Here is a 12,410-nt window from a genome sequence, read left to right on the forward strand (position 1 = left end):
GGAAGACCTCAGCCACCCCACCCCCTGGCGCGGGAAGATTACCTTTGGAGCAGCTCTGCCTAGGACGTACGCATGCAGGCGGGACCCGTTTCTGCCCCTTTATCGGCCCCGTAGTTTTCAAGGTGCTCAGGGTCAGAGAGTTTATCCCCTGACCGTACGTTTGGGAGAAGCACAGACCCGTTGGCAGCTTATTGCATGGAAATAGGGAAAGCATTGGAAGAAGGCTAAAGGACCAGAACTATTTGCTTGGTGAAAGCAGATGGTGCTGAGAAATGTACTGATTCGAGTGTACGTATAGGCGTCAGTATTAATGAGGCCACTAGTTGGCATGGTGATCTAACCTCACATCTTTTCTAGTGGAATACGATTTTTTAAATGTTATTTAGAATTGTGAGGTCAGGGGACAGTGAAACTCATTGGTGAGTTTGAACGGATCTTTAGAAGAGATGAAATGTACTATTTTCATTTTCCCAGCTAAATTATACATTCATAAAAGGAAAAGGCACAAACGAATTTTAGCCTTAGAGCTCAACCCACTTCCCTCCAACCATGTCAAGATGTCTGGCATGCAATCGATGCTCACTAAATGTTTAGGAGTTAACAGAATGGATACAACTTAAAGGGTCATTTGGACCACACCCCCTAAGCCCACCAAAAGCACTTTTGGAGATATAAACATGAGAGAAAATCAGGAATATTGGTGACATGATCATCTCCAGGGAAAGGGGGTCCTGAAGACACGGGGACACCAAGCAATGCGGGGGCACATGGTGGCATGGGGCAGGGACTGGCACTCTACCTAAGCAGTGCTTCATAAGGCCAGACAGGCAGCAATTGTACAGGATCATAATTTTGTAATAAAAGTGTTGCTCCTTGAAAAAGGGTACTGGCGGTGTGTGTGTGTGTGTGTGTGTCAGAGAGAACTTTCCAAAGAAGCAACCTACATCAATAGCCAGCAAAGCCCAGAAGAAAATGGATGAGGGGGAAGCTGGGGCGTGGGTGACCCCATCAGAATAGGCCAGATGGAAGAGACAGAAAGGGGATTTTTTGAGGTGTCTGGGAAATGTATAACCCGAGAAAAGCTTAGAAAGCATACCAGACTATAAGTCAGAGAACCTGGTTCCCAGCGAGGGCTCTGCCATTCACTGGTTAAATAATTTGCACTTGTGATCCTCACATTAGGCGAGCACTTGGCAGGGCCAGGAAAGCTTTCTGGCCAAGCTTCCTGCTCTCTCAGGGTCCCTTTCCCTCTCTCAGCTCTGGGCCTCACTAGATCTTTGCTCTTTGAGGGAGGCAAAGCAAGGCTCTCAAGAGTGACAGGACTCAAATAAACAGAAAGCAAATGTCCTAACTCAAATTCAGCTTCGAATACTGGTGAATCTACAGACTTTTGGAAATCTGGCCAGTGGTGCTAACACTGTAATGAGAGGCCAAGCACATGCAGGGCAGGTAGGTTTAGTGGGTGTTTTAGGAGTTGCATCTGACGTCACAGCTTGTCTGGGTGGAACATGCATACACTTGCAGAGATATGTTCCCATATAGTGTAATTGTGAGTGTTTTAATTCAGGCGTCACCCCTACCTTGCCCTCTCTACGCGGCTTTCCTCCTCTATTTTACTGCCCTGAGTAGACAATGGGTGGGATGCTGGGCAAGTAGCTACAATGGCTGGTGCTGCTTTATTAGCTCCCTGGCATTCCCTGAATCAGTTAACATCCCAGCCTTCCTGCAAGCCAGCCCCACCCCGTAGCATTCTTATTCCTTTCCTTTCCAAGAAAGAAGCTGGGCAGCAGAGGAGCCCGTGGATGGCTGGTGTGCCTAGAAAGGGAGTTCTTTTCCTTTCCTTTCCTTTCCGTGAGCCTCAATGAGACCAGCAAACACCCTGTCTCAAACTATGCTGATCCTTTAAAAGAAAAAGTTTAGAAGTTCACCAAACTATTGTGAATGAGTTTGATTCTAATCATTTGCTGGCAGAGAATATGGAATAAAATACCTCATTTGCCGTTGTTTATTTCCTGTTGTGGCTTCTATTTTCATCGTTTAGTCACTTTGGTGATAGATATCAAACCATGATCATGGTGCAGCCACAAGTCACAGAGACCAAAATAACTTACAGCAGAGCCACGACAAGCCAGGATGGAGTCAGCTCGAGACCCGGCTACTTAATCACTGGCCCCTGGCACCAGGACGGCTGCGGGGGCTGCCACTTCGCTGACCGCTGGCCCAGCATCCAGAGGAGAGAGGAAGCCAGAGGGAAATTTCGCCAAGGTCCCTAGTCTTCAGCAGGCAGAGCCCCAGAGCCTGCTGGAAGTGGGGGAGACCCAGGTGAACCATCCACAGTGGCTGGGGAGGGAGACTGGCTTAAAAGCAAAAAAGGCAAAAACAAGAATCTACAGAACTCTCCACACCAACGAGCAAAAGCACAACATTACTCCTGTTCAGGGAAGACAGGATTCTCCCTTTCAGTGCTTTTCTCGTCTTCAGTGGGTCCTGGAAGAGAAAGGCAGAAAGAGCCCCAGAGTGCGTGTAGATGTGTGTCGGTGGGGCCCAAGGACAGGGGCGAGCCAGGAGTTGGGGCAGGAGTGAGGCGGGTGAGGCCAGGATAAGGATTTCTCCTTGCAGAAGCCAAAAGAAAAAAAAAAAAAAACAATGGAAGAAGCCAAAAAAAAAGTGTTGGAAAATGTTGACATTTCTTGCACAACCGCCCCCTGAAAAATGTGTGAGTGAGCCCTAAAACCATCCCGAACTGGCAGCCATAAAAATGGAAGCAATGGTTCATGAAAGGAAGGTTCACAAGTGAGGCCGATGTGACAATCAGCACTTCTTGGCTTATCTTAAAAGAACAAGAGCATAGTGAATGAAAATGCATCTAATTCACAATCAAACAGAAATGCTCTAAGGCCTGACTCATCAAATATTCCTCTACTGCAGACATGCTGTCGGCTGAGCCATAGTACCTGCCAGGTGGCTGCCCAGCCAGGCACTGGGCACAGGAGGGCGGGGCAAGAGGAAATGGATGTTGTTTATGGAGGACACATGAGAAACACCCAGGGAAAGTAAAGATCGAGGACAACAGAGATACCCAAACATATAGTCATCACATGGGATGTGCCTTCTTCCCGGGCGGGGCACTGGCTGGCTAAGGACAGCTCAAGAAGGGGGAATGTCACTGGAGATGAATGACTCCTCATACTGTGTGCATGTGTTACTTATTCAAAAACTATACAGATGTAAAGATTGTGTTTTAAACCCTTGGCTTGCTTTCCTCATTTCCTGAAATTTGCTCTCCTGATGTCCTTGTGGAAAAGGACAGGCTGGTGAAGTCCCCTGTGGAAGAGAGGCCACAGACAGCTTCTCCTTCTATGGGGCCGTGACTTCAGGAAGGCCAGTGACAACAGAAGCCAGTATGTCATCCCAGACAGCAAGGGTGGTGGCTGCCTCGTCATGACTCTGGGGAGAGTCAGCGAGGAAACACGCCAGTCCTAATCAAAAGTCACTCTAGCTATCAGTCAGGTGCAAGTCCAAACCCAGACAGACAGCCTCGTAAATACTGCTGTCGGGACCACAGAGGCGCAGGGAGGAGCCCGCGCAGCCCCAGGAAAGGAGAGCATGGCTTTCTGGAGCGGAAATGTGTTCCCAGGATTCTCCACCCACGTGGGCAGCACCGATTCCAAACGTGGAGCCCAGCCCCAGGGGACACCCCTGGGGGATAAAAAGGTGGCATGAAACAGCCTCTGCCCTCAAGAGAGTCTGGGCTTGTGAAAGCAGGCCAATCTTTACACACCATCAACGCTACCTTGGCAGCAAGAATGGAGGCACTGGCCCAGGAGAACAGAAGATGAAGCGGTGTATTCGGTCTGGGAAGGGTCTCAAAAAGCTGCCCAAAGGGCCCTGGCTGGTGTAGCTCAGTGGACTGAGCGCGGGCCTGCGAACAAGAGGACCGAGGTTCGATTCCCAGTCAGGGCACATGCCTGGGTTGCAGGCCAGTTCCCTGCAGGCCAACTCCCAGCAGGGGATGCACAAAAGGCAACCATACATTGATGTTTCTCTTCCTCTCTCCTTCCCCTCTAAAGATAAATAAGTAAATAAAATCTTTTAAAAAAAAAAAAGCTGCCCAAAGGAAGAGCTATTTGGGACTTGTCTAGGTGAGCTGACTAACCAGGCAGACGTGGCCAGGGTACAAATGATTGTGTTCAAAAAGAAAACAGGAAAGAAAGAAAAAAATATATAGTTTTCTGTCAACTTCATGCTCTCTTCAAAACCCGAGCCACGCTGGTCACTTAAATGTATAACTTTACCTACAAAGGCTCCCCAGCCTCAGGAAGTCAGTGATGAAGCTGAGGCCTGGCCAATGCATCAGGGGGAGATTGTCTCCCTCCAAATCAAGTTTTCTTTGCAGAAAAAAACTGCAGCCATGACACTGGCTCATCTACAGTTACAGAGCAGCTCCTCCTCAAACACCCGGGGAGCTCTCCGTGACCCCCACTCCTGAAACAAACAGGCAGGCTTCACTTTGTCCGACAGGTTCAGGTCAGGAACAAGCGCAAAGGGAGTGTTTTCCGCAGTGAGATTGGCGAAGGCTCCCAAACTGCCAAGGACGAAGATTTATCATCAGCCATTGCAGGACAGACACACCCAGTTTGTATGACTCCCACAGCCCTAGAAAACTGATTTGAAAGACAACAAAGCGCGGAGATCCACGCTGAGCCTAGTGCCGAGGCCCCCGGGTGCGCGTCCTGGTCCAAGGTGCAGGCCATCCTCATTCGACCCACCGCGCACTCGAACAGACTCCAAGCCCCTGGCCATATTGCTCTACCAGTCTAACGTTAGCTGTTTTCTGCTTTTGTATCCTCTTTTTATCTTTCCCATCCCCCACCAAAAGTCATTAAAGGGTGACTTTGGTGCTCAGTACTGCCTAGTAGATGTCAGTTCGGATCAGACTGACGAAACATCTGGTAATGGTGACTCAGAACTGGGCAGTCTCAGGAGTGAATGTTTCAGCTGCAGGAGAGAAGGCAGAGGTGACCACACGCCCTGCTCCTGGCACGTCCTGGGACCCACCTGGGACTCACCGCCCGGCGCCCTAAGTGACGGCCCAAGCATCCCTGCGGGTGAGGCCCTGGGGCAGCGGAAGAACCCTTGCCTAGTTGCAGGATTAAATATACTTTTCGGCCCTTCCTACCTGCGAGGCCTTTAGGAAAGCCTGTTTCCGTAGTCTGTCCGCCTTCCTCAAGCAACAAACACTGAATTAACGTCTTAAGTGTGCCAGACTCAGAGTGAGGCTCCGAAAACAAAGCCCTCCCCAGGGGTTGCTGGGACGTGTGGGGACACTCAGCCGGCCCAAGGGCTATGTAAACTACACGGTATACAGATGCTAATGACCATGATTCTCATGGATCCTGAGGAAAGAGCCCCCAGTAAGGTCATTTCGACTAACCCTCCCAGGCTAGGAAATGAATATTTCAAGGCGTTAAGTGTCGAAGTGATAGGGTAATGAAGAAGGAAGCCACTTTTCCGAGTGTCTGGGACTTGGTGTGGATTTAACTAGGGCCGGTGTCAGAGAAATAAGACCAGCCTATCTGAGTTTAAAAACAAATAAAGAAGCCTGGGAAATGTTTTTCTTAGACTGAGAGAGAGAGAGAAGTGAGAGGATGATTTTAAAAAAAAACGGTTTCCAGTTCTTTTCTAGCACAACTATGCGTCTTAAATATTTTCCTATGTCTTAGAAATAACTTCGTCGGTAACTGTGGGCAATTGTGACAGACGATGAGGACAGGAGCAGACACCTTCCCTCTGACCAGGAAAGAGACCCCGGGGGCAGGATGCTGCACTGCAGGGTCCAGTCTTGATCCCCCCCACCCCACAAACATTTATTTTGAGCACTTTCAAGGTCGGTGGAATATGATCTTACTAGCCTTGTTTGAGTCTGGTAGATGATAAGCAAAAATGGTAGAAGGAATTTTAAAGGTTACATAACCCAGAGAGTCCTCATTTCCAGTCCAAACACCAGACCCTGTCATCCATGGTCAAGTTCACATCATGTATTATATTTTCAAAATGCTAAATTATTTGGTATTTTTAGCTTTTCTTTTGATATTTTGTTGGTTTTTGCATGGATAATGCATTCTTAGTGGTTCACGATGCAAAGACTACAAAAGGGCATGAAGAGACAAGTAAGGCTTCCTTCCACCCTGCCCCCTCCCGCCCCCCTCCTCCCCTCTAGGGGGCGGCCACCATTCCAGCCAGAGATACAGAACAAGAGTCAAGTTCAAAGTCTCTCACCCCTGCTTTGAACTCTAGTCTTGCATATCCACATGCCTATTTGACACCTCCCCTTGGAATCTCAAAGGCACCACAGGTTCATCGTGTGCCGAATTGGACATCTTCCTCCTGAACCTACTTCTCCAGAGTGCCAGCATTGGAAAGCCCACCCTGTCCACCCAACAGTGGGGGGTCACAAAGACAGGATCAGCCTGGACAGGCGCCCCACTCATATCCAAACCAGCCTCCACATCCTGTCAGTTTTGCTTTCCAGGTGCCTGTCGGCCCACACCCTTCTCCCCAGGCCCACCCACCTGGCTGCACCGCCAGCCTCCAGCCTCACTGGAGACCGAGGCACACAGCGCTCTCCTCCCTTCTGCTCTTGCCTCCCACAGACCCACCGTGCCCCCTCCCCTGAGGTTGGTCTCAGTGCAGGTCTGACTGCACCAGCGTCCACCCCTCTTCCTGCCACCCTCAGAACAAAGGCAAATCCCCTTCCTCGGCCTACAGAGGCCCGAGTGGCCCAGCACCCGCTCCCTCCCCTTGCTGAAACTTCAGTATCTTCCCTCCACCCAGGGCCTGCGCACGTGCTGTCTCTGCCTGGAATCCACTTCTCTCCTTCTCTCCCAAGGCTCCCCCAGACTCCCAGTCTTTGAGGTCAGGTTGCCCCGCCCCCACCATTAGGCACCCTCAGAGTCCCAGGCATCTCCCTTTTGTAGCGCTTACAACTTTAAGTGTTGCATTTAATTACAGCCCCCCCCACACACACACACACAACTGTAAAGTCCGCGAGGGCAGGAAGTGAGCAGTACAGCCCACCAAGCTCTGTGACTGGCATGGAGTAAGCACTCCCCCAGTGCCAACGGCATACCTGACTGCCTGAGCAAGGAGGAGGGGATCCTCTAGTCTGAGACGATGCCCCTCCTCACTGGGGGGGAGGGGTGTGCCCTGTTTTTTGTGAAATGGTGGTGATGATGATGGATGGTGTTTATCTACAGACTTAGTCAGCAAAACGAAATGTTGGCAACTGCACTGAGGGTCCCTCAGTTCCAAACCCTAAAACCCTGGAGATGACAAACCACCACTTACTCCCCAAGGATAGACTCTCCGACTGAGAGAGGTCATGGAGGGCCCTAGATATCGACCTTCCTAAGGAATAAGGCACCCGAAAGTCCACGGGACTTAGTCACGATTCGGTGTCCTTCCCTTCAAATCCCTTCCGTGTTTGAGGCTCTTCACATGGATTCTCTCACACGGGGCTCCGTGAAGAAGGGGAGAAAATCCTCGCGGGTCACCCTGCTGGTGAGTAGCATTTCAGGGCCAGGCCTCATCCAGTCCTCCATTTACACGTCTCTACGCCCAGGAATGTGCAGTTGTCCCAGATATTTCAAGGATGACATAGCAAATATACAGGTAAAAAGAAACAGGAAAAAATAAAAAACCGACCGTTGAGCTGTCTCTGGCTGGCTGCCCCTGGCTGTTTTGCATGGTAGGCTGCTCTGTGAGTGAATGAATGAATGAACAAATGGTCATTGACCTCCCTGCTGGGGCCTGAACAGCACTCATGACCTGTACCCCACAGTTCATAGGATCCTGTTGCACAGGCCCCAAGTCCTAGCGCCCTGGCTGCACTGTGGCCCCAGCAAGCAGAGACCATTCCTCAGTTCTCCTGCACCCCAACTATGTGGCAGGCATCGCTCCCAGGGTGCTTGCATTCTAGGGGGAGACAGGTAATCGCTAAATAAACAAATGGGCAAAACACAGCATCTCACACAGGTCCGAGAGCTCCGGAAAACAGAAAGCAGAATGAGGGGCCAGGGCTGGTGTGGGGCTGGGCGTGGCTCTTCCAGATCTGGGGTCAGGGAAGGCCTGTCTGGGGTCAGGATCAGGTAGGACCCTTCTGAGAAAAGGAGACGGCGGAGGCCTGGCCCGAGAGGGGTAGGCGGGCATGTTAGAGGAGCAGCTGGGAGGCCAGCGTGACTGGGGAGGGGCTGCAGGAGCTGATGGATTGGAATTGAGGAGAGGAGGGCTGCTGAGGGGCAGCACCTCCCAGGTGTCTGTGCTCGTTCCACGGAAAGTACTGGCAAACCCGAGATAATGGGGACAGCCACCGCAGGGGCGGCACGAAACGCCCCAGCGGTGGAGCCAGACCTGTCTGTCACTGTTAGCTGTGTCACCTGAGACAGTTATTTCCCCACAGACAAGATGGCGATAATCATACTGAGATTAAACGAGAGGATGAATACGAGAGAACGTTGTGGCGATGGAGCTACAGAATCGTGACATCAGAGGGGACTCTCATCAGTCATACTGGTGGAGCCCAGCTTAGCACAACCCTGTGGTAGCCGGACCCTTGGAGCGTTTACCCACACGGGCTGGTCGACCAGGAAGCCCTCCGTGGTGGCCACACAGCTGCGTGCACCAGGTATTGGTATTTCACGGTTGTTTATTCAACTACCTAGCCCAGGCCCATTCCTCCTTTTCTGCTGGAACGGAGAGGAGCATATAAAGTACAGTTTGATGAAGGTAGTGTGGAAACGCTCTGACACCAAAATAATCTCTAAGTGCTTATTTGTTTAAAACAGATCATTTTGTTTAAAATCTTACTTTTGAAAAAGAAAAAGAAAAAAAGTCAAAAGAGGCCTAGGGAAACAGGGTACAAGCTGACTTGGAAAAGCCCCAGGGACCTGAGCCATCGGCTGGGTCCGCATTCCTCGTGAGCGCTTTCTGCACCTAAGGGGTCCTGACCCACAGAGGGGCTGGTCGCGGGCTCCAGATGGTGTTCGTGCCACTGCCTCCCCCTCTGGCCTCTTCCTGGCACCTCATCCTGTTGGGCAGCAGCCCTCCCTCCAAGTGGCTCCCCGAGTATTTCCCACCCAGGCCTCTGCCTCACCCTCCACTCCCTGCCTGGCTTCCCTTGATCCGGTGGCCCTGGGCTCCGACCAGGGGAGAGGCTCCAATGATGCCCACGTGCCCAGAAGCACTCACCAAACAGACGTCTGCTGGGTCTCTGTCCAGGCAGAGACACTCAGTGGACAGATACTCCATGGGCAGTGAACCCCTCAGAATGCCAGAGGAGGGTGGGCCGGCCCATCCCCTTTGCTGCTGCTCACACCCCAGGAATGACACTGATCTGAACCCCAGCCAGTTGTCTCCCAATGTTCTCTACTGGCCTGAGAGATCTGGGGTGGGCGGGGGTGCAGAGTAAATGCCAGCCCAGCGGGGAAGACACAGGTTCCATTTCCCCTCTCCCGGTGATGGATAGGGGACCCCAAGGCTATTTTCATCTTTCCAGAGCACGGCTCCATTCCTCAGAACATCCCTGCCCTCCACACAGCATTCTAGATCAACATTCGGGCTCTCACGGAATATTCTTTCTGCTTTAAAGGATCTGGCCAGCCCATCAAGCAATGTGGCTGCATGCTTTAATTAATATTTATCGAGTGTCCTTATTAGGTGCCTGGCAAGCACAGTGTTTTGTGTGTGGCTAAAATATCTATTCCCTTTCCTCTCCAAGAAAGTACATTCCTGGACAACCGAACGGGGTTGGCATGCCAAGTAAAGGAACAGCACACCCTCGCAGCTGCAAGGGTGAGTCGAGACTTCGGGCGAGGGCAGAGGCGGCCCACGGGGGTCAGGAGACAGGAGCTCGAGTCCTGGGGGCTCGGACTGACTGTGCAACCTCCAGCAGGTAGTGCCACTTCTCTGCATCTGTGTCATCACAGATGTGATTGACGGTGTCGCCCTGCCTGCCTCCTGGGGCTGCAGATGTTGTAGAAACCGGGTGGAATCACGTAAGTGACGTCCTTCGAAACGTTTAAAATGCTGCACAGATTCCAGGTGTTCCCTCCCACATAAAACCTTGTGTGCCTTCCTTGGTAGGCACAAAAATTGAATCAGATTTGAAAGAATGAAGTTGGGGAGGTCAAAGTTGGACACAAGCCCGCTGTGACATGAGCCAAGTTCCAAGGCTCTGAACCGTATTGTGGAGAAGCCCCTTCAGCCTCTGATAGCACCGCCTACACTCACCCTTGGTTACACACGGAAAATCATACAATAATTAATAAATGCTGACACAAGAATAAACTCTGTGACTTCTGTACTCACAGCTGTAAACCTGCTTTGCCCCACCCTGCCTCTGTGCAGGACACGCACGTCAGGAGGGAGGGCAGTCCTCTGGGGGTCGCTTGGCGATCAGCTAATTCTGCACGTCTCCAAGTGCAGAAAACTCTGTGCATGCGCCATGTGGATAAACCCGACCACTAGTCACTATGATATGGAATTTAAATTCCTTACATTCCTGGCAGACATGTAGATTGGTGTGGTCTTTCTGGACAGCACTAGACAATTTGATCAGCACTAGACAATTTAAAAAAATGTCCCTGTGGATAAACAAAATGTGGGGTGCATGTACAATGGAATATTACTCAGCCTCATAAGGGAAGGAAATTCTGACACATGCTGCAACACGGATGACTCCTGAGGACATTGTGATAAGTAATTAGCTCTAACGTGTAACGACTAGTCGCAAAAGGCCAAATCCTGTATGATTCCACTCACAGGAGGTACCTAATGTAGTCCGATTCCTAGAGACAGAAAATGGAACAGAGGTTACCAGCCATGGAGGGAGGGGAGGACTGGGGGTGGGTAGGTACCAAGTTTCAGTTTTGCAAGATGAAGAAGTTCTAGATTGGATGGTGGTGACGGGTGCATGACAATGCGAATGTGCTTAATGCCACCGAACTGTGCCCTTAAAAATGGTGAAGATGGTAAATGTTAAGTTAGGTATATTTTACCACAGTATTTTTAAATGTTCCTAATTCTGACCCAGTAATCCACCTGGAAGTGTATTCAAAAGACATAGTCAGAGAAAAGGGCAAAGATGTCTGTACGAAGGTGCAAAGGTGTTAAGCCTTTAACCTTGCTTTTTTCCCTTCCGTTTTCCTTCCTGATTTAAGTCTTATTTTGGAAAAACCGGAAACAACCCCAAGGCCAATGAGAGTAGAATGGGTAAATACATTATCAAATAACTGTGTCAGGAAACACCATGCCACCAGTAAAGAGCCAGCCTTTGAAGAACACACACTGTCATGGCCAAGTACGCATGAGAAGCAGGACTCCAAACCATCTACACAGCGTGACCTTGGGTTTGGAATCTGCACACGAGGCAACGTTCGGGGAGACAACACCATAAGGAAACAAAGCAGCAGTGGCCTCCGGATGGTTGAGCTTACAGAGGGAGTTTTATGTTCTTCTTCCTAGGCTCCCTAATGTTCCATGGTGAGCATGTGTTCATTACTTGTGCATCAGAAGAGTGATAAATCAATATGAAAGAGGCTGCAGAGCTTGCGGAAGCGCCCTGGATCCCTGCTGGGCCTGGGGGCGCTCAGCTCCCTCAGGGCACGGGCAGCGTTCCGGAGCATCTGCTTCCAATAAGCCCTCCTGTGGACCAGCAGACCGGTAACTCGAGTTGTCTGTCTGCAGAGCGCCGAGCGCACGGCGTGGACCCGTGGGGTGAATCTCTGTGACTAGGTAACTGTCGCCCAAAGTAGTTTATTCTGCTTTGGGGCATCTGTAGCAGTTCGGTTAAAACTTTTGGGATAAATGCGGCATTTGCCTTAAGATTATATGTCAGAATTATGAAAGAAATGTAAGGTCGGATGTGTATTTCACATTTGAAGAGGATGTGGTTGACAAGAATGATTCATATGGTTTAGCTAAAATGTCCAAAATATGATCTTCGTTACACATTAAGTAGAGGTATTGGAAGCTGACCAACTGAAACTACAAAATATAATTGAGGAAAAGCTTCCATTTTCAATGCAACCAAAAAAAATAAAAATAAAATGCCTTAGGGAAAGCATTCCCAAAATATGGATGCTCTTAGATGAAGAAAATTTTCAAACACTGAAGAAGACCTGAGTAACTGAAACAATGTACCCTGTTCTTAGTAGGAAAACTCGGTGTTGTAAAGGTGTCAGTTCTTTTCTTATTAATGTGCAATTTAACTTGATCCCAACAGAAATGCCAACAGGGTTTAAGCAAGGGATATGCGTGGAAACCAGCCAAGCTGGCAGACTGAGCCTAAAGTTCCAACCAAAGGCAAGTGCTAGGTAAAATTTGAAAAAGAGTGATGGGCAGGGACTAGGCCA

This window comes from Sturnira hondurensis, unplaced genomic scaffold (assembly GCF_014824575.4).
Source record: "Sturnira hondurensis isolate 20B ecotype Veracruz unplaced genomic scaffold, ASM1482457v3 Scaffold0001872, whole genome shotgun sequence".
Taxonomy (NCBI): domain Eukaryota; kingdom Metazoa; phylum Chordata; class Mammalia; order Chiroptera; family Phyllostomidae; genus Sturnira; species Sturnira hondurensis.